The sequence below is a fragment of the Bos indicus genome, chromosome 14, assembly GCF_029378745.1.
Source record: "Bos indicus isolate NIAB-ARS_2022 breed Sahiwal x Tharparkar chromosome 14, NIAB-ARS_B.indTharparkar_mat_pri_1.0, whole genome shotgun sequence".
Lineage (NCBI taxonomy): Eukaryota > Metazoa > Chordata > Mammalia > Artiodactyla > Bovidae > Bos > Bos indicus.
Window position 1 is genome coordinate 3,813,982 of NC_091773.1, and position 22,296 is coordinate 3,836,277.

General features: G+C 55.0%; 1 protein-coding gene across 1 annotated transcript in view; it reads left to right on the plus strand.

Moving 5' to 3' along the window:
* KCNK9 (potassium two pore domain channel subfamily K member 9) overlaps positions 1–22,296 on the plus strand; it is a 109,358-nt gene that overhangs the window by 74,464 nt on the left and 12,598 nt on the right. The window lies entirely within an intron of this gene.

Consider the following 22,296-nt stretch of genomic DNA (forward strand, 5'->3'; position numbering starts at 1 on the left):
CTGGAAGTTGGCCGTCCATCAGTGAGGCTCTGTGACCTCAGAAAGCACATTAAGGGTTGGGTTCATTGGTAGTAGGCGGGATCCACCTCTGCTGAAAGGAAGGGGCCACAGAGGGCAGGGGAAAGAGAGACTCTAGATCTGGCCAGGTGAGAGGCTCAGGAATTGACTGAATCCTGGGCCACAGGGCCAGCCCCGTTTATCTTGGCTGGGATGACCCTAGTCCTGACTGTGACCTTTAGCATGAGGATATCTGGGACTTTGGAGTCATACTCGCTGTGTGACCTGGAGCAAATCGCTTGACCTCTCTAAGCATGTGTCTTCATCCAGGAAAATGGGGTTGACCCTCCCTAGAAGATGGGCATGCCTGGGAAGAAGGTTCTCACCAGGTGTTGCCCTCAGAGGTAGGGGGGACAATGAGGGATCTCCTTCACTGTTGAATCTCTTGCAGTGCTCAGCCCAAGTTCAGGCATTCAGGTTTCTGGTCTTTCTGTGTGATACAGATAAAATACCAAGGGCCAGAAACAGTGTGCTTTTGGCTAAACCACAGATGGTTATTAGCAACAGAGACAAATTGGAGATCAATGGATTTCCTATTTAGCCTATTTAAGTAAAGAAATTATGGCTCATCTACTTGAAGTTTATGAAGAATTAAAAATGATGTTTATGAAGAGTTTCTATTGGCAATATAGTGGCACAGCACTTTCTTATAAGTAGAAAAAAGAAGGCTACATAATTGCTTATGTATGATTTGCTCTCAGCTGTGGAAGATGTATTTAGGAAAAGGTTGGAGGAAGTATAACAAGATGGTCACAGAGCTCCTCTTGAGTGGTGGCACTGTGGGTAATTCTTTCCTGCTTCTGTAGAGTTTGTCTTTAAACTTCTGGTGCTCTTCACTAGGCAAGTATTCCTACAATTAGAAATTTGCAAAATGGAAAAACCTCAAAAGTAGAAAATAAGGTGAAGTGGCTGGAAGTCTAGGAGATAAAAGGAGGAGAATGAGATCAATGGGGATTTTTCCATCTCTTCTTTTGTATCTCAGTGTTTGATCTCTGCAAGGTTAGGTGACTTGCCCAAGGTCACATGGCTGAGACACGGAGGAGGTGGTGCCAGGACCCGGGTCCTTTCTCGTACTTATGACAGAGTGATTACAGGCGTAGAGCATCCCCCTCGGAGATACCAGCCCGCTCCCCTTGCTGGTGGTGTCTGATGCTGGGTGTGATGGAAATCGGTGTTGACAGATTCAGGAGAGCGTCCACCCCAGTGACTGTCACCCTTGACTTTTTTTGGGGAAGGGTATTAAGGGCAGTGCTTTGGGCAGGCATGCTTTTCTCGCTGTGGGACTGGTCCCCAGAAGCTTAAATCACGGGGTGTCTGCCTTTGGGAGCCCTATGAGCGTCCATCCAGACTGCACCCAAATTCTCAGAGATCCAGTCAACTTTCCACCTCACAGCAGGCTCAGAAATAGGCACCAATCCCAAAATCTGGCTCAGGTCAGGACGGCAGCTCTCCGACCCCAGTTCTACAGTGGTGGTTCTACACTGTAGACTCCAGGGTCTGCTCCCAGGGTCCTGATTCCATGGGTCAGGGGCAGGGCCCAGAATCTGCATTTTGACCGTTGCCCCAGCCCCATGAATGGCCTGTGGCCATGCTTTGCAGAATGCTGGGCTAGGGAACACCTGAGTGGGTGGTGCCTCAGAAGGAAGGGATGTGGGGTTTTGCAAAAGAAGGACACGCGTGGAGGTGGCCCAGGACTGGCGGGAGGAGATGACGACCACCGCTTGGACTTGCGTGTGCCCGGCCCTGGGCCGTGTGCATCACAGCACATCGCCCCTCCCCCTGGCACTGTGGGGACTCCTTCCCCTTTGACAGATGAGGACGTGGAGGCACAGTGAGGCTCAGTGACTCACTCAGGCACGTGCCCTATGTGAGCACTGTAGTCCCACTTCAGACCAGCCAGTGCAGGGCTCCCTGCTGTCACCTCCAGCCTTTGGGGGAGAGGCCAGACAGCTTTCCCACTACTGTATATACCTGGTCCTTCCAGCAGACCATCCTGGAGGAATGGCGTTCTGGGCACAGGTTTTGACGGGGGAAAGGAGGGTCTCTGGCTATGTTTTGCAGAATGCTGGGCTCGGGGACACCTGAGTGGTGTTCTTGTCCTCCCCATCTCAGCCTCATCTCATCCGAGGGGGTCGGGTCTCCACTCGCATTTGCTGAGGGCCTGCTATGGGTCTGTGATGCCGTTTCATGTCCACTGCGGTGTTCCAAGGAAGATCAGTGATGGATGGTGACCTTGTATTGTTTTGAGCAGTAATTGCTTTGTACCTGGCCCTGTTTGATCAGAGTTCGAGTTGCCCCACCGAGCCCTCCCAGCCTCCCCAGGCAGCAGGACCGATCTCGTTCCATGTGGCAGAGTGGGAACTGGGTCCCAGCGAGGCCAGCGCTCTTCCTGTGACCCAACCCTAGTGCACTTCCCAGACCCGTCCCTCGGAGGCCCCCTCTCCCCAGGGCCAGCACCCAGGGTCTCCGAGGAGTGTGGTGATCCCAGAGCGGCCCTCGCTGGGGCAGTCACGGAAGCGAGCCCGTGGTCCTTGTCTTCCCCGAGGCCAGGCTGGGCCAGGCTGCTCTGGTGGAGAGCACAGCCCAGTCTGCAGCAGGATGGGCGGTCCCCTCTGGACTGGCTCCTTTGGCCGAGGCCGAGTCTCCAGTCCTGCGTAAGCAGCCCCGGGACACTGAGCTGCTCACCAGACAGACAGAGGGCCGCTCTCGCCGTCCAAGGGCCATCTCTCATCCACAGACAGCTGGCAGGCTCTTTAATTAAAAGGGCTCCATGGCTCGGCTTCTGTGTGTAGACGCTCCCTGCAGCCGGATGAGGGTGTCTGGGCAGGGTCTTCTCTGCAGGGGTGGGTGTGGGGACAGGTACCCTCCCCTTCCCAAGTGCTGAGCCCAGGGCTGGGTTCCTCATTTACAACCAGGGGCAGGGTGGGGGGCTCGGCATGTGAGACCCTGGGGAAATGGTGGGGTCTCTGTGCCTCAGGTCCTCACGTGTGAACAGAGGGTATGGTGGGCTTCCCTGAGAGCCCATCTTTCCACATCCTTCACCCTACCCTCGTGGCTGCCATGTCTTCTGTGATGATGCCGTTGAGTTATAGCCTTCACAGCAGTGGCCGACACAGTGCCCTCCCGGTGTCGTCCTCATCGTCGTCTTCGTCATCACCATCCTCACCGTCGTTGCGTCATCGCTGTCTCGGCCTTGCCTGCACCCAGCGCAGGGCCCGATGCGCAGCACGCCCTCGTCATCATTATCACCGTATCGCTGTCGTCTTTATAACCCACATCGTCCTCATCACCACCATCCTCTTCCTCCTCCTCCTTATCCCCATCGTCACCGCCACCTCCTGCCGTCATCCTTGTTGTAACTGGCATCGTCCATCTCCTCCTATTGTTATAACTGTCTTTGTCCGCCGCCTCCTCCTCCTCCTCCCCATCGTCACGGCCATCATTGTCATCACGGTTGTTATCAGCACCCTCAGCGCCCCCCTCCGCCTCCTCCTCCTCCCCATCGTTGTCATAATTGTCTTCATTGCCTCCTCCTCCTCGTCATCCTTGTCGCCTGCCTCCTCCTCCTCGTCGTCACCGTCGTCATGTCCGTTGTCCTGGCCGTCGTTACCATCCTCTCTGTCATCATCCAAATCTCCCTCCCTCCGCTCCCAGTCATCACCCCCATCCTCACTGCCGTCACTGCCTTGGGCTCTCAGTGCCCGGCACGTCGTAGGTGCTCCGTAGATACTTGTCGAGTGAACGAAAGGATGCAGTAAGTGATGACATGTGCCAGGCACTGGGGCCGTAGTGATGGCAGTCACAGGCGCTCCACCCACTAACACAGGAAGGAAGGAGATGCTCTCCCCTGGTTTCGTGGCGGTCTGCTCTCATAAAGGCGGGCATCACCTTCGGAGAGTTCTGAGCCCTTTGGCCCCGATGTCAGAGCCCTCTGCCTTCCTCTCGTCCACGCCCCACCTGCCCCTCCACTGCCTTCTCTCCTTCCTGCCCTGGCCCCCTTCCCAAGGCCCTGCCCTGTCCGTCCCCACGGGACAGTGGGCACTGCTTTGTCATAGGACAGTCGGACCCCACCCTGGTGGCACGCAGGCCTTGGGGATGGGGGTTCGAGGGGGCCGCCTTCTGGGTTGGGTCCCCCTTCACCGTCTTCACAGCTGTGTGACCCTGTGCTGGTTACTGGCCCCTGAGCCTTGGTGTGCTTCTTTCAAATCTCAGGGGTGGTGCTGGGAAATCCCGTGGACAGAGGTGCCTGGAGGGCTGCAGTCCCTGGGGTGCAAAGAGTCGGACGCGACTGAGCGCGTGTGCGCAAGTAGTGACCGTACCCTGCATTTAGAACAGTGCCGGGCACGTGGCAGGCATGTGGTTTTCATTCATTCACTTGCTCATCCACTCATTCATCCATGTCACAAATGTTTTATTGAGAGTCTATGTACCAGACACTGAGGGTCTTCTGGCTGTGAGTGAGACAGGTTTTAGGGAGCTCTGTGAGGGGCCCCGCCTGCCCCCCTCTACCTGTGGCCCGGCCGCCCACTGTCCATGGCTGGGCTCCATGTGCAGCTCCGACCCGGCTGCCCAGCCACTATGGCAGGTGACTCCCGTTCATCACAGATCCCCTGTGCTCCAGGCGGGATCCCTCTAAGCCCTTGAGCGTCCCCACACACACCAGGGGGGGCCCTGCCGGCCTCTGCTGGTTTAGTTCTATATCATCTGTCTTCCCCCAGGAACCCCATTGACACGCAGTGTCACCCCCGTGGGGGACGACAGCTGGAGGGGACATGCAGAGGGGCCCGCCCTTGTCTAGCTATTCAGCAGGCAGCTGCCCTGCCCTCATGCCAGGCGTGGTCCTGGGGCTCCGGGAGTAAGTCAGAGGCTGCCCTGGTCTGGGAGGACGGACGGTCCTGCACAGGCGAGCTGGCCCCTCCAGCAGATGGGCAGGGGTGGGTAGTCTCGAGATGGGGGGACAGCGCTGTCCTGCAGGGCTGGTGGCAGTGGACCCGCTGCCCTGTGCCCCTCAGGGAGGGGACTGAGGGCTCCCGGAGGGCGCACGGCACACCCTGCTGCCCTGTGCCCCTCAGTGAGGGGACTGAGGGCTCCCGGAGGGCGCACGGCACACCCTGGCACACAGACACCAACGCCTCCTTGCCAGGAGGGTGGCGGAGACATCCATGAGGCAGAGGCTCTGCAGACATTCGTCTGTGCATTTGGATGCCTGCCTTTCTGTGAAGGAGGTCAGGGCCCCGGGCTGATCCCCCATGGGCAGTCACTGGCTGGGGCTGCCCACACACTCTCCCCTTCCTCGGGGTCTCCTCCTCCCTCTGGCCTCTAGGACAAGTCCTGCTCCCTCGGGACAGGCACTTACAGGTCAGTTGAGGCCATCAGCCTGGGGGAGCCATGAGACGGGGCCCCTTGCCTCCTCACTGGGTCCTTCAGCTGAGCCCTTGAGCCGTCCCAGCTTGAGGGGCCCGGGATGAACCAGGTGGAGCTGTGGAGCACGCAGGCATCCATGGCTGACGGAACAGCATGTGCAAAGTCCCTGGGAAATGAAGTAGCAGAAAGGAGACTCGTGTGCTCCTGGGACAAGCTCATTTATTAATACAATGGGTGCAGGGGGTCTGGGAAGCCACAAGGCAAGAGTCAAAGAGCAGAAGGGCCCAGGGAGAGGCCCCTGACCTTAGGGAGGGTGCTGCCTGGTGTTCCGTGTCTGTCACCTTCTCTAACGCTCGCAGCCAGCCTCACGGGAGGCGGGGGTCTCCCTGGCGTCAGGACAGACGTGGGTGCGAGGCACTGGCATGTGATCCCGGAGTCACACCAATGGACAGGCAGGCTGAGCTGGTGTGGCTCCAGGCTGGGGTTTTTCTACTCCGCCTGGACACCCCTTTGGTTGCTGTTATGTAAGCGAGGGTCTGGAAGTGCTGTGGTCTGTGTGTCTCTGTGTGCATGTCTGTGTCTATGGTATGTCTGTGTGTGTGTGTGTGTGTGTGTGTGTGTATCTCTGTGTCTGTGTGTGTGTCTGTGTTTATCTGTGTGTGTGTATCTCTGTGTCTGTGTGCATGCCTGTGTGTGTGTGTGTATCTCTGTGTCTGTGTGTGTGTATCTCTGTGTCTGTGTGCATGCCTGTGTGTGTCTCTGTGTGTGTGTGTGCATGCATGCACGCCCGTGCGTGTCTTCCCGCAGGTGCCAGCTGCAGCCTCTTGAGAAGGAGGTCGACACGGGTGTCTGTGTGGCAGCTGAGGTTGCCCGCATGCTAGTGCATGTCCTTGGGCCAGTGACTTGGCTGAAACCCTTTAATCCTCCACGCTCCGTGAGGCTGCTGCTCTTGTTACTCAGGATTTCCAGCAAGGGGACCAAGGACAGAGGCCGTGTTCCGAGCCTTGCCCCGCGGTGTTTCTAAGTGCGCACATTTGATGCACGTTCTCCGTTCATAATTGGGGAAGGAGTGAGTGGGCTTCTCGGGTTCCTCAGCTTCATCTTGCTGCTTTTCCATTACTTTCCAGAGTGCCTCGGGCCCCAGAGGTGTGTGTGTGTGTGTGATCTGAATGTGCCTATGTGTATGTGCAGATGTATCTGTGTGTGCACACGTGTGTGTATGTAGTGGGTGTCTGCATATGCGTGTGCATGAGTGCATGTGGTGCGTCTGCATGTGTATGTATCTGTGTGTGCCTCTGTGTGTATGTCTGTGTATGTGTGTGTATGTATATGGTATGTGTGCGTGCGTGCGTGTATCTGTGTGTGCAAATGTATCTATATACACCCATGTATGCATGCATGTGTGTGTATTTGCACACACGTGCATGGGACTGTCAGCATCGTACAGCAGTCTGCACTCGGGTTTCACTGCCACGTCCCAGGCCTTGCCCTACTGCTAAGGGAATGTCCCCAAGGTCACACAGCCAGTCATGGCCCTGAGCCCAAGTCTTCCCGCCTGTGAAATGGACATGACCGTCCCTGCCCGGCCGCCCCAGCAGATGTTCTGCATCGGAGTCGGGGGCTCCGTGGGCTCCTGTTGGGCTGCAAGGTCGGCAGTGATGGTCTGCGCGTGTCTGGTCTCTGCATGTGGCCTCTGTGCTGGCAGATAGCATCTCTGAGCTGGGGGCATAGCAGGCGCCCCTCCCCCAACACCCCTGGTCTCCTGCACCGTGAGACCCTCTGCTGCTCGGGTCACAGTCACCGCGGGTCAGCGGGGCCCTTGCTGAGCACGGTCACTCAGGAACCCGGCTCCCAGCACCTGGAGGCCCCGTCCTCCCTGAGGTCCTGAGTCCTCTTCCTGTCGGGGCAGAGCGGGGAGGAGGAAGGGAGCGGATGAGAGTTGCACGACAGGCCCTCAGGGGCCAGGCCTGGAGCCCCGCTGGCCCCAAGTCCTGAAGGGTGCTGTGGCCAGCTGTGCTTGGGGCAGGGGAGGACCCACACCCAAGTGGGCACCAGCACCTGGGACTAGAGCCCGCCTGCTTCTGATGCTTCTTGAGGAAGTGAGCGGCTCTCAGTCTGGGAGACATGGGTGGCTGCCGACGCGTGTGGACGGAGATGAGCTCCGGTCTCACCACCGCCATGTGCTTGGGTGAGGTCAGGTGGTGACCTCTGAGGCCGAGCATTGGCCCCGCCAGCTCTCACAGAACCCTGTGACCCCTACTCAGTGGGAGAGGAGGAATCCGCAGAGCTGGAAGGGAACCCAGAGTCCCAGGCCCAGCCTCCTGCCTCAGGGTCGGCCCTGGAACAAGAGCCCAGCACGTCCAGACGCGTGAACACGGGCAGTTTGGGAAGCCGAGCATTTACCTTCACTCGGCTCTTGAGGCGTCCGAGAGGCAGAGATGACTATTTTCAGCCGTGAAAGCGCCAGTGTCTTTGCTCTCCCGGCCCCATCCCCCCACTGGCGTGGATCATGCTCCTTTCAGGGAGGGGGGCACCTGGCTTGACCACAGGCCACCGGAGTCCGTGTCCCTTAGGTCCCTGTGTGCCCAGAGCTCCTTTGGGATTCGCAGTGAGGGAGAAGAGGGCCTCCTGGAGGAGGTGGCCGTTGAGCTGGGTCCTGAAAGGGGGGCAAGAGCTTCCCGGAGGGAGGCGCAGGCTGTGTCTGCAGGGAGCCAGGACGCTGGGGCACCTGGGTGGGGCTGGGGGCAGGTGCTGGAGGAGCTGGGGTCCCAGCACTCAGAGTCCTGAGTACCTTGATATCCAAGCCTCTGTTTTGCCTGAAGGATCTTTCCTCCATGAATTCCACCTGCTCCCTCCCTCTCTACTCCAGGCCCTGAACGAAGAGTCCCCACTTCTAACAGAAACAAGCGCGAGTTTGAATATTTCGTTTCATTAAAAAAAAAAATACCCAAGTATCAGTTATTACTGAATGAGACAGTATTCTTGGGTATGAAAGCTGACTTACAATTTTCTTATTCTGCCATAGACTTTTCAAAAGTCAGCCCAATTTTATATAATTTTTCTTGTGAACCTGATTTTTATATTTAGGTTTGTTTCCCCATATTTCCTTGCAGTTTTTCTTTTCTTTTTTTTTTTCAGAGGCGGTTATGGACTGTGGGTGGTGAGGGAAGGAGAGTGGAATGGGAGAGATGGAGGATCCAGCTCTGCCCAGTTCTGGGGCTCCTCATCCATGGCTGGGAGATAACACCACTCACTGTGGGAAGGGTGCTCCCTGTCCTGCAGAGTGCTCCCTGTCCTGCAGGGTGCTCCCTCTCCTTCAGGGTGCTCCCCCTCCTTCAGGGTGCTCCCTCTCCTGCAGAGTGCCCCCTCTCCTGCAGAGTGAATGAGTTAAGGAAGGTGACTCCTCCCTGGCCCGGTGTGTGTCCTCAGTAAACTGTGGTTGTGGCCGCCACCATCATCTGTTATTATTACTGCTATTATTGGTTGGTGGTAACTTCACTACATGACACATGGCCTCTGAGAAAAAGATGAATGGCGCCCCCCGCCCCCCCCCCCCCCCCCCCCCCCCCCCCACCCCGGCATCCTGATTCTGGATGCCGTCCCAGGGGAACCGCGGGCTGGTGGCTGCGCGCCATTTGCAGTCGTCCGCGTGCCCGCCAGAGGGCGCGCTTGCATTTTTGGTCTCTGACTGGCGGCCCGCGGAGGCTCCTTAGCAAGTGGGCCTGAAAATACCGAGGGCTGTGGGCTTTAACTGGCATCTCAGACCCTTGAACTCTTTCCTGGCTACACCATCTGTGATCCTCTTCAGAAGCAAACCTACCTGGCAAATGGAGGGCCTCTAGCCTCCTCCAACAGCAGGGTTCCATGCCTCTGTGGGTCCAAGCCTGAGATATTTGAGGGGCTGGGGGCTGGGAGTGGGGTATGCCTTGACCCGGTCCTGCTCCCGATATCTGTCCTGTTCAGGTCAGAGCCGGGACCCTGGAAGCTGGGAAGAGTCTGCTTTAAAAATAGTATGTTCTCTTCTGTTTTAGAGCTGAGTAATATCCCAAACACCACGTTTTCTTATTTAATTATTTTTATTGGTTTATGACATTGTATGTTTCTTGTGCAGTGTTGAATATCTGCTTCTGTACAAAGCAAGGCATGCTCACTCCAAAGTTTGGTTTCCATCTGTGCCCACACTGTTGGCCCCCTTTACGCGTTTCCCCTCCTCCCTTCTGGTTACCACTGCCCTGGTTCTCTGTATCTGCGTGTTTGTTTTGTGCATTTACTGTTTTTTTTTTAACATTTATTTTAAAATGTTTTATTGAAGCAGTTGATTTAGAATGTTGTCTTTGTCTCAAGTGCACAGCAAAGTGATTGAGGTTATATGAACAGTACTGCTATGAACTGGGGTACATGTTTCTTTTTGAATTAGAGTTTTGTCCAGATATATGCCCAGGAGTGAGCTTGCTGGATCACACGGTAGATGTATTTTTAGTTTTCTAAGGAACTTCCATCCTTCTCTCCATAGTGCCTGCACCAATTTGCATTCCCACTAGCAGTGTGGGAGGGTTTCCTTTTCTCCACACCCTCTCCAGTGTTTATTATCTTTAGACTTTTTTGATGATGGCCATTCTGGCCGGTGTAAAGTGGATACCTCATTGCAGTTTTGATTTGCATTTCTCTAATAATTAGTGATGTTGAGCATCTTTTCATGTGCCTGTTGATCATCTGTATGTCTTCTTTGGAGAAATGTTTATTTAGATCTGCCCATTTTTTGAATGGTTTTTTTTGGATATTGAGCTGTATGAGCTGTTTGTGTATTTTGGAAATTAATTCCTTTGTTGATTGCATCATTTACAAATATTTTCTCCCGTTCTGTAGGTTGTCTTTTTGTTTAGTTTATGGTTTCCTTTGCTGTGCAAAAGCCTTTAAGTTCAATTAGGTTCCACACCACATTTTCTTTATCTATTCATCAACCAATGGACACTTAGGTTGCTTCCGTTCCTGTTTTTAAGGCTGAATAATATCCCATTGTAGGGAGAGACCACATTTTGCTAGTCCATTATTCGTTGATGGACATCTGGGCTGTTTCCACCTTTCAGCTGCTGTGAATGGTGCTCTGTGAACGTGCATGGAGTATTTGAATACCTATTTTAAATGCTTTTGGCTATACACCTAGGAGTAGAGTTGCTAAAAATAGTCTCTAAAGGGAGTACTTTTTTGGTTACTTTTTTCTGCTCTTAGAGAACATTCTTAGGCAAACTGTAAAGTCTCGCCTTTTACTTCCCCTCTGATGTCTGGGTGGTCACCACTGTCGGTCGTGGGTCATTTCCAGCACGTGCCAGGCCCCCTGCCCCCAGCCAGGATGCATCCAGGCCCCATCTGAGGGTCTCCTGATGGCAGCCTCCCGAGTCTTTGTGGCACTAAAGGAGAAGTACACGGGACTGCCCAGGCTCAGTTTCCTCATCTATAAGATGGGAATAATAACGCGTCTTTGGGTCCCACTGGATTCTCATAACATGGAGGGAGCAGGGCCCAGGGAGATGCAGCCCTGGGCTGGGGCGGGGTGGTAAAGCCCAGCGGGAGTCTGGACCAGGGTTTCGAGGAGCCCCCCATCCCATCCGCCAGGCACTCCTGAGTGATAACACAGGCCCAGCGAAAGGTGAAATGTCCATCCAGCACAAGCAGGGGGTACGAGCGGGAAGGTCCCTGAGGCCGGGTGGGCTCTGCTCTCAGCTGGCACCCCCCACCCATCATTCCCAGCCCTCCCAGGAAGGGACTCATCAGGCTCTCCCCGGGGCGGGGCAGGTGTGGGTCCTCCCTCTAATGACTATGAGCTGTCATTAGAAACCTGTGGCTTGTGAACTTGCATATTTTTAAAAATAGTTTTAGGTCTCCTTTCCCTCTTAAGAACAAACAATGAAGTGAAACCCAAAGGGAATGTTTTGGGAAATGAATAAGAATAATAATAATAAAAAGCCTATGAGGGAATTGCTCTGTCATTAAATAAAACACCGAAACTGCTTTTCCTCCAGAGATCACAGTGCAAACCGGTGACTGAGCAAGGTGGCTCCAGGCGCCTCCCAGAGGGGCCAGGGCTCAAGCAGTGGCGTCCCCAGCCTGGACGGGGAGCCTTGGGTTCTCATCTGTGAGTTGCAGTTGAGGTTTTGTGGACCAAACCCCATGGGGATGGTAGGAAGGGGCCTCTGTCTGCCCAGGATGGCCACGCTTGCCGGGCTGTGGTTCTGCTTGGTACTTTGTGCGGGGTGGGGCTGACCTCTGCCCACTTGGGGGGAGGCGCGTCCATGGCCTTGATTTGTGCATCTGTGAAATGGGGCCAGCGGGTGACTCCTGCAGTAGGAGCCTTGCTGTGATGGGGCAAGGTGGACGGGGTGGGTGGGCGCCATGAGCCAGGGCTCGGCAGTGGGGACCACGGCCTGGCCGGCCCCTCACGCCCCTCTCCTGTCCCCGCCTGCCCTCTCAAGTCCATTCTCTTCTCTCCTCCCTTCCTCCGGCTCTGGAGCCTCGTGACTCCTGCGTTAGACAAACAGATGGTCGGTTTTGTCTTATTTTGTTTGGCCTGGGCCGCGTTTTAAAATGTTTCATTAGATGCTAATTAGATTCCATATCTTCAATATCCAGTATTTCCAGCTTCTCTTTAAAAACTGGTCACCCTGGCCTGCAGCCCTGGTCCCGGGGCTTGGGGGAACAGCTGCTCTTTCTGGGGACTCAGGTCTCTAGCTGGCCGCCAGCCACCCACAGGCCTGGTTTGGCCTCCCCTCCAACAGACCTGGTGGCCTGTAAGAGAAACCGTGTGAGGTGCAGGGGCCTGTAAATTATTTCTAGTCATGCTGAGGTCCAGGACATGTTGAGTGTTAATCCATTGCAATCAAGACACTCGCTGAAGCCAGATTATTGGAACACAGATGGGAGGGCCTGAGAAGAGCTGACTGGAGACTGGGGGTGGAATGAAAGCCCCGTTTCTCAGGACAGTCTCCTCTGTGGCTGGGCACATCCTCATGGTGGTAAAATGACTTCTGGGGCTCCGGACATCACACTCTGGCTCCTTTCTGGCAGGAAAGAACAAAAGGCTCATTGGTTCAGGGCTTGGCCAGTGGACCCAAGCAGAGCCCACAAGAAACGTCATCCCCTTTTGGGCTGAATGGGGGTGGTGCACCTTGGCCCAAGCCCCCATGGTGGGACCCAGGGGATATTCGGGTTCCATTATATCGTGAGAAGGGTGCCTTGACCTGGAGCTGTCACAGAGGTGGCCCTTCCAGATGAGAGAATGAATTCAGAAAAGCTTTGTAGGCTGTGGAGTGCTGTGGGGGTGACCCTCACTCCCCTCTATAGAGGAGAAAGTCAAGGCTTAGCATCTGAGTGGCTTTCCCAGTGTCGTGGCTGGTGAAACAGGAGATGGAGCCGGATGTGGTCCTTGAGCCTTCCTGATCTCTATCCAGGAACCCCAGGAGGACCCTTCCTGCCCACTCTCACCCCCCTCCACCCCCCACAGGGCCTGTGATTCATTCTCCTTTTTAGTGTCTGCAGACACCTGGGGCTCAGGAATCCTGGGGAGCCCATACCGAGGCTGGAATGAGGCCGGTGCCGGGAGGATGGATGAGTGGGATGCTGGTTGCAGCTGAAGTGGGGGGCCGCCAGAAAGCATGGGGGGCCAAGGGCAGCTCCCTTCCCCAGCCCATCCCTCTTCAAAGCCACCCTGAGTCATTCTTTAATAGAATTTGTGCCTATTTTAATTCCTACAGGCACAGAATCCTTGTGTGTCCTTTATAAATATTTCATTGTCTTCCAGCAGCAAATTTCCTGATGTCCAAATGCCTGGGTGGCCTCCTCCTTCCCTGGGCTGTGCGATGGTGGATCACTTTCACCTGGCACCTGGCCTTGATGGCCGCCCCCGCTCGGAGTGGCAGAGCACCCCGGAAGCTTGGGGTCACAGTGCATTTGACCAAGGAGAACGAGGCAGCCTGGGCAGGGAGGTGATCACCCATGGTCCCTGAAGGGCAGAGTCTAACCCAGCCTGTCCTGATCCCCGGGGGCCAATCTTGTCCCCACCCCTCACCGCCCCTCTACAGTGTCCTGGAGGGGAATTCGGAGCACGGTTGGTCGTTTCTGACCAAGGGATCCCGGCAGGCTTCACGGAGGGGCACCCCACAGTGGGGGAAGCTTCACACACAGTGAAGGGCTGCAAAAGTCCGGTGAGATCATTTACGGCCAGCTGTTGATGGGCTTAGTTTCGGGGGAGCCACGGGCAGTCCTGAAGTGTCAGGAGTGAGGCTGGTCTGCGACCCCCGTTGCCCCATTGCCTTATACTTTTCTCAGTGAGGACAGCCTGCTGGATGCTCACAGTGTCTTAGGGAAACGCTGCCCAGAGCAGGAGCCGGGCCCGGGAACTTCTCAAACCTGGTGGCTGCCACACTCTTGGGGAATCTAGCAAGAAATCGGGGGTGGGGGGCACAGGGCGCTTTTCTGGGAGTGCTGCCTTGTCACCTCAGTGGGCTCTTTGGGCACCCTCAACCCAATAGGAACCATCGGTTTCATTACCCTCCTTGCCCACCTGGCTCCCTTGCGGGGACAGCCTATTCATTTGTTTTATTTGTTAGCCCGCTGCAGCCCTGAGATGCAGGCCTCTTCTCTGCTAAACCTCTCCCAGGACAGATCAAAGAGACCCACTAAGTATATTAAAGGGGCCGTGAAAATCAGGCTGGATGATGTAGTTCTCGGGCAGAGCTGCCCCCAGCCGTGCTGGGCTCGGGGATGGACCAGGGCCTCAAGGCAGGCCTGGAAGATGGAGGTCATGTGCACAGGGATGCTGCCTTCTAAATTCTGAGTGACTGCCCCGTGCCAGGCCCTGGGATGTGCCGGGGCAGACCAGGAGTGGGCTTCTGCCCACCTGGGAGCCAGAGTCTGGTGAGAAGGCAGTGGAAGAGAGGAGGGCAGCAGAAGGAGGAGAAGGGCGGGGGCCAACTCCATCCCCACTCAGAGGCCAAGCCCCACGGTGGCTGCAGCGGGGCGGTGTCCCAAGGGTGTGAGACGTGGTCCAGGTGGTGGTCCTGCCCCGGGAGCCCCCAGCCCCCCGGCCCGGGCTCGGGGGCGGGAGGAGACACAGAAGGAAGCAGCTGAGAAGGCTGGCGGTGTGGGCAGGCCGCGGGGCAGCCTGTCGTGTCCAGGCGTGGCTGGCTGAGGGCCCGACGCGGGTGCCCACGTGTCGGAGGCCCGCCTGGGTCGGCGTGCCGTCCTGTGTGGGAGCTCAGCTCCGGTGCCCTGGCCCGAAGGCCGCAGAGCACAGGTCTGGGTGGGCGTGGAGCGGGGCCGCGAGCCTGGCCTACTTCTGGGGGCATCAATCCACTTGTGCTGCAGGAACGGAATGCCAGACTGCGGGGCTCCAACAGCAAACGCGTCTCAGAGTTCTGGACACTGCAAGTCCGAGATCCAGGTGACAGCAGGTCCAGCGCCTGGTTGGGTGGGCGGGCTCTCATCTTGCCTGCCGACAGCCACCTTCTCGCCAAGTCCTCACGTGACCACGAGACAGAGGAGCCCTGGCTCCTTCGTCTCCTTTAAGGGGACCAGTCCCATTAGAGGGGCCCGCATTCATGACCTCATGTAAACCTCATCCCAGAGGCCCCATCCTGAATCTCCCTGCGGGACTGGAGGAACGTTCAGTCCATAGCAGGGATCTGATGCCCTGGTGAGCGGTCAGTTCCCACTGCCTCTCTGTCCCTCTCTGCTTTCTGTCCTTGGCCCCATTTCACAGACAGGGAAATGGAGGTGTCTTTCTCGGATACTCAGGAGTCCAGATAGCTCTTCAAGGTGGGGCTTGTTGTCTGAACAGTTCCATCTCCTCTCTGGATGTGTAGGTCAGGAAGCCCGGGCAGGTGTGGAGCTGGGCTCTGCAGGTTCTTTTCCAGGCTGAATCCCCACGTTCCTCTTAACGCATAGCCCTGCAGCTCTTGCACACTCCACCCCCATCTCCCTGGGCTCAGCCTCTGGGCACTCTCCTGGGGTGAGGTGCATGGGCTGGGCTGTGAAGCTGAGCTCGAGGGTCTTCTGTTCTCCTGAACCTCCATCAGCCCCCACATCCACCTGCTATGCCCTCAGTGCTCCTGCAGGGGAGGCCAGGATCCTTGGGCCTCAAGTGGATGCCCCTTGCCTCTGCCCTTTGGCCAGGTCCTGGGCTCTGCCACAGGACCCTGGGTCCAGGGGGATGCCCTGATTTGTGGGAGCAGGACAAGACAGGAAGCACTGAGTAACATCTGAATTCCAGCAGAGACTGCAGCCTGGGAGAACTCCACACACCTTTCCTCTTGGCGGGCTCCTATTCATCCGGCGGTGACCCTGCGCTGATGCCCCAGTCTGAGCAGGGAGCCTTCTCCATGCTTCTATCACATCCAGCATGGGCCCTGGGGTAGATCTTTCCACCAGGCAAAGCTGATGATGCTGAGAGTCTGATACTGTGCTCAGCCTCTCAGTTTTGTGTCTTGTGTTCATCAGATCCTCCCGCAACCCACACAGGGCCTGGATCAGATTCTCCCACAACCCATGCAGGGCCTCGTGGAGAGGATGCTGGCCAGCATTGACCTGAGGCCCCTCTCACACCGTCCCTGGGCCCTCCGCACCCACCCCACTGCTCTAGTGAGCTAAGCTGGGTCTCAGCCCTGGGGTCACTCTGGCAAGGGCTCCACCTCCTGTCATGGCCCCGAGGTGCCTGAATTTGATTCAGAGTCTGTGTCCCCATCTGCTCTAGCTTTGGGCTGGGACCTGGGAGCACCTCTGGGGTGGTCCTCCCCCTGATCCCATTCTGCTCACCTGTCTCCTGGTCGGCGACAATGGGCTGGGAGCTGCAAGGCGAGGACCCAGCAGGGGCTGGCTGGCGAGTGAGCCGGGATGGGGCATCACCTGAGACGGCCTCCAGGGTGACTCCCTGTGCTTGGATCCTGAGCTGGCATCCTGGAGCTCAGGGAGGACGGTGCTGGGGTCAGAGCTGCTGTGTGTGCAAACTGGGGGGCTTTACAGGCTGTCACTGTTCCCCACAGCTGTCCTCACGCCCAGGAGCCTGGCCCCTCAGGACCATGAGCACATCTGAGTCTCAGGCTCTGCATCTGTGGAGAGTCAGCAGCAAGGGGGCTGCAGGGCTGAGTGCAGAGGGACAGTGAGAGCCACTGTGTCCCCTGCGTGCAGGGAGCTTCATACCCAGCGGCCTGTGGCCTTCACATTCCCCAGGCTGGGGAGGTCTGGCTGACAGTCGTACTGGTCACTGCTTGGCTCCTGCAGGGCTGCGGAGGGATGACCCTGTCTCCTGTGGAGGGGCTGTGACCTGGTCTCACTGTCCCCTGCCAGCTGCATTTCCCACATCCGTCTGGTGATGTGAGTGCGTCTTCCTGAGGTCACAGAGCAGGAGCCCAGAGGCTTCTGCCTGGGGCTGGGGTTTCAGAGTCTCTCCTGGGCCCCATGCATACCTCCTGAACCCCGTATGGATCAATTTTAGAAGTCTCTTTGATGAAAGGATAAACTGTATGAAAGGATGATGGAAGATGAACTGTATGAAAGGATGATGGAAGGATGAACAGTATGGCCCTAGGTGGGATTCCTGAGGTTATGTTGGTGGAGGAGAAAGCGGTTCCCAGTGCTTGGGGAAGCCTAGAGCTTAGAGGCTCTAGAGGGAGCACGGGGGCATGGGGGAGCCTAGAGTCTTAGAGAGCAAAGCTGGACAGAGGTGTGGCTCTGAGCTCGTGGGGTTGGATCTCACAGGTGGGATGGAAGGTGGCCGAGGAGAACACGCACCGGCCTGGGAGTCCTTGGTGGCATTGTGACACCCATGCCCTCCACCTAAGGGAGTTCTGGCCGTGGGCTGGCTGGCAGCCCTAAGATATCAGGGGAAGACAAAAAGCCCCTGTGGGCCCCCTGTACCGAGCACAGGTAGTGTGCATAGTCAAGGCTCTGGGTGAGTCTGGATAACATGAGTAGATGCTTGAATCCAGCTCCGCCCAAGGAGGCCAGGCTGCCTTCATTCACTCACAGATTAGGAAAAACAAAGTCTTTTAGGGTTTGAGTTGTCACACAGGTTTTGTGATGGCATCGAGTATTTGCAGCTTGTTCTCCTTTTGGGTTTTCTATCCTGTTGCGTTGAGCTATAGGCCTGTTTTTGTACCAGTGCCATACTATTTTGATTTCTGTAGCCTTGTCATATAGTCTGAGGTCAGGGAGCCTGATCCCTCCTAGTCCATTTTTCTTTCTTGAGATTGCCGTGTCTATTCACTCAATAGTGAAAGGCCTCAGAGGCCTGTAGGGCACTGTAACCAGGCGTCCCAGAAGAAAGAGAATAACTCAAAAGAAACGGAAGAAATAATGGCCAAAATGCACCGAATCTGGCGAAAGACACAAATTTACAGATTCAAGAAACTCGGTAAACTTCAAGCAAGATAAATACAAAGAAAACATCAGGATCGAGCTGCCAAAAACCAGAGAGAAACTCTCGAAAGCGTCAGAGAGAAACAGTGCGTCACATACAGTGAGACAGCTATTTGAACAGCACTTACTTCTTAATCATAAACACCAGAGGCCAAGAAACAGTGGAGCAACATCTTTAAAAAGCCTTTTAAATACCATAACCCGTAACTGTCTATCCAGGGAAAATATCTTTTGAGAATGAAGAGAAAATCCACTCTCAGAATCAAAACTTGTTTCCAGCCGCTCTGAAGAGCGGCGTGACTTCTAAAGGAGGTACTTCTGCCTGGAGGGAAATGACACCAGATGGAAACTGAGGTCTTCAGGAAAGAACGAAGCGCATCTTGATAAACAAGTAGGTTTATATTTATACAAAACGCAGGGGTGGGAGTCCCATGACATCTCCATATAGCTCACCTGTGCGGCTGATATAAAACCCAGATGGATGCTGGAAAACTTAACAAGGTGGTAAATTAGCTAGTGGTTCTGGATGGGATCTATTTACTGGAAGGAAACCAGCATAGTACTTGCTGGGTCAAAATCAGGTGCCCGGCCCCCAGCCCTTCCTGTGATGAGTGAAGCAGTGGCCCTTCTAGGGGCCTGGCCAGCAGTATGCCTGTGTATCTCGTCCCTGGGGGTGTCACTTCTGTAGCCCACCACCCTGCGGAAGGAAAGAATGCCATCATTTTGATGGCCCGTGGTATATCTCACTGGTGTGTTACAGCAAAGACATCCCTTAGAGCAAGACAGGTACACGAGCGTGTGGGCCCAGAACACCCCAAAGCTTAGGGCTTCCAGGTGAACAAATCTCCAAGGGCTCCAGTGGCCCAGGGTGCAGGACTGTTCCCACTGCGGCTGTGTCTTGCAGAGCCTCCAGGAAGAAGGGAGCTGTGCTGGGCATCTTCAGTGTCCCCAGCGAGATGCATCCATCTGCACCCTGCTCCCCACTGGGGAGGCTAAGTCTGTCTGCACCACCTCTAGGGCTTCTTGGCCCTCTGGTGTCCAGCTGGGTTCATCCATGGGACAGCCCCAGCAGGAGGTCTGAGGAAGGGAGGGAGAGGAGGACCTTGGTAGTCGACCTCTTCAGCAGGTTCATGCCCTGGAGTGACTCTCTACAGGTGCCGGCAGCTACATCCACAGCGTGTGGACTGACAGCTCTCCGTGACTGCGGGAGGTGGCACTCTCAACTTGAACAGTTAATTAATGGGCTATTTATAGCACGGGAGTGCAAGGAAGGAAGAAGGTGTGGTGGCCTGGGACGAGCAAAGCCCTTGGCTGATCCATGTGGACGCTCCGCTGGATCCGCTTCCCATATCTGCTTCTGATGCAGTGTGATGGGCGCCGCATGCAAACAGGACGCATATGAAGCCTACATCTAGAATATTCATTCAGTGTCTGTGGACGCTTTATATAAATACACGTGGCATACGCTTGGAACTTTGTGAAAGGTGGATGTGTTAGGTAGAGTAACTGGATGTGGATATGAAGTGTAGAGGTGAAAGCCACATACCATCTACATGTTAGACTAACATGCAGAGCATCTCCTGTACACCCACAGCACACACACGTGGCGTAGGATGTGGGTGAACATGCAGCGAGCACTCAGGACACAGGGTCTGTGCACCACATGTATGCCCACGCTGCGGGGATCGCACGTTCTCGTAGCTCAACAATATTGTGTAGTTCCTAAGCCGCGTCCAACTCTTTGCGATCCCATGGACTGTAGCCCACCAGGCTCCTCTGTCCATGGGATTTCCCAGGCAAGAATCCTGAAGTGGGTTGCCCTTTCCTCCTTCAGGGGATCTTCCTGACCCAGGGATTGAACCCACATCCCCTGCATTGGCAGGCAGATTCTTTACCACGGAGCCACCAGGGAAGCTCTCAATAGCATACACACCATCTACAGATTACGGTACAAGAGACGCAGCGGAAAGCATACAAAATGCACATATGCCACGAGTGAGGGAAGATGGCCTCTCCTTCCCAAGAAGAAATCATAGTTAATATACAGAAACCTGCTGTATTTCTATATCCTGTGGTCATGTATGGATGTGAGAGTTGGACTGTGAAGAAGCCTGAGCGCCGAAGAATTGATGCTTTTGAACTGTGGTGTTGGAGAAGACTCTTGAGAGTCCCTTGGACTGCAAGGAGATCCAACCAGTCCATTCTGAAGGAGATCAGCCCTGGGATTTCTTTGGAAGGAATGATGCTAAAGCTGAAACTCCAGTACTTTGGCCACCTCATGCGAAGAATTGACTCATTGGAAAAGACTCTGATGCTGGGAGGGATTGGGGGCAGGAGGAGAAGGGGACGACAGAAGATGAGATGGCTGGATGGGATCACCAACTCGATGGACGTGAGTCTGAGTGAACTCCGGGAGTTGGTGATGGACAGGGAGGCCTGGCGTGCTGTGATTCATGGGGTCGCAAAGAGTCGGACATGACTGAGCGACTGAACTGAACGGAACTGAACAATGAAAGATCAGAAAGAGAAATTGAGGAAATAATCCCATTTTTTATTAATTTTTTTTAATTGGAATACTTTGCTTTACAATGCTGTGTTAGCTTCTGCTAACAGTGCAATAAAGCGAATCATCTATGCGTGTATATTTGGACCTCCCTCCCTCCCACCCACCCCCACAGGCCACCACAGAGCACTGGGCTGGGCTTCCTGTGCTAAACCATAGGTTCCCACCAAGCACCTTACACATGGTAGTGTATATATGTCTGTCCTAATCCCCAGCCCAGCCCGCCCTCCCCCCACCTCCACCCTCCCCTTGCGCCTGTGTCTGCATGTCCATTCTCTGTGTCTGTGTTTCTATTCCTGTCCTGGACACAGGTTCATCTGTACCATTTTCTAGATTCCACATGTATGCTTTATTGTTGTTCAGTCGCTCAGTCGTGTCCAACTCTTTGCAACCTCATGGACTGCAGCACGCCAGGCTTCCCTGTCCATCACCAACTCCCAGAGCTTGCTCAAACTCATGTCCATTCAGTCGGTGATGCCATCCAACCATCTCATCCTCTGCTGTCCCCTTCTCCTCCTGCCTTCAATCTTTCCCAGCATCAGGATCTTTTCTAATGAGTTGACTCTTCGCGTCAGGTGGTCAAAGGATTGGAGCTTTAGCATCAGGCCTTCTGATGAATATTCAGGATTTATTTCCTTTAGGATTGAGTTTGATCTCCTTGCTGTCCAAAGAACTGTCAAAGACTCTTCTCCTGCACTGCAGTTCAAAAGCATCAATATACGCGTTAATATATGATTTGTTTTTCTGACTTACTTATTCGTCTCTTCAGATTAGATAATTTCTATTCATGTGCCTGTTATTTTCTTCTTGCTATTTCCTCATCTGTCCTTTCTGGTCCAACTCCGATGTTGTTCTGCCATTTCTCCTCTTTCATAAAGGCCATGGGGTCTCTGAGAGGGTCGGAGCTCTGTGCTGCCTCAATGGGACTGAGGGCCAGAGAAGGTACAAACTTGTGATGTCAACTCTGCAGTAAAAGTGTGACTCCCAGTCAGGCAGGACGTGGCACAAGTTCACGGCAGGGGAGAGGCAGGCAGTCTGAACGTAAGTGATGAATCCCTGGTGGAGAGGTGTGGGCTAGAGCAGTCAGGGCAGGCTTCCTGGAGGAGGCAGTGGGAGGGGGCAGGTCCCTACTGAGTCCCACACCCTGCTCTTTGATCTCAGCACATCTGCACAACAACCTACCTCAAAGTTATTATCCCGTGTAACAGGTGAGGACACCCAGGCTGGGAAGGTGGTCTGCAGCCCACGGTAATACACCCGGTTAAGTGACCATGAGCACGTGGCTCAGGGGAGCACCAGGGGAACCCTTCTTGGTGGGGCGGGATTGGAGATGTTGGAAGGCCATGTTCATCCTCCAAGTTCGCAGTCCACATACCGCCTGTGATCCTTTTTTTTTTTTTTTTCCGGGCAGAATTAGTCCTGGAACTTGAACTAGTCTTAGGTTCCTCATGCCATATTGTGCCAACTCTACCCAGACTCTGACATGATCACTGAGCACCTAAGTGACCCTGGCAGGTAACTTCACCGTTCCAGCACAGTGGTGCTCAGTTGAACCTGAGGGAATACGGGCTCAGCTTTGCATAGCTCATGCAGGGAATCCACAGAGGGGTGTTCTGTGGAGCTGCGTGAAGAGTTTCAGAGGCTCCTACACATGTGGGGTCTTTCAGGATTGTGTGTCCCCTCGATTCTGACAGGGCCGCATTCACACAGTGGCATGGATGTATTCTGTCCTTTGTTAAAGAGGTATTTTGTGTGCTCGGTATTTCTCACAAAAGAGGTAAACATCTTTGCCCCTGTGGTGTTTATGCTCCACTCAGCAGGGACCTCTAGATTCAAGACCTCTGCTTTTAAGCCTCATTTGCTGAAAACTCTGGGCTTAAATCCCAATTCTGAAGAAATCGAGT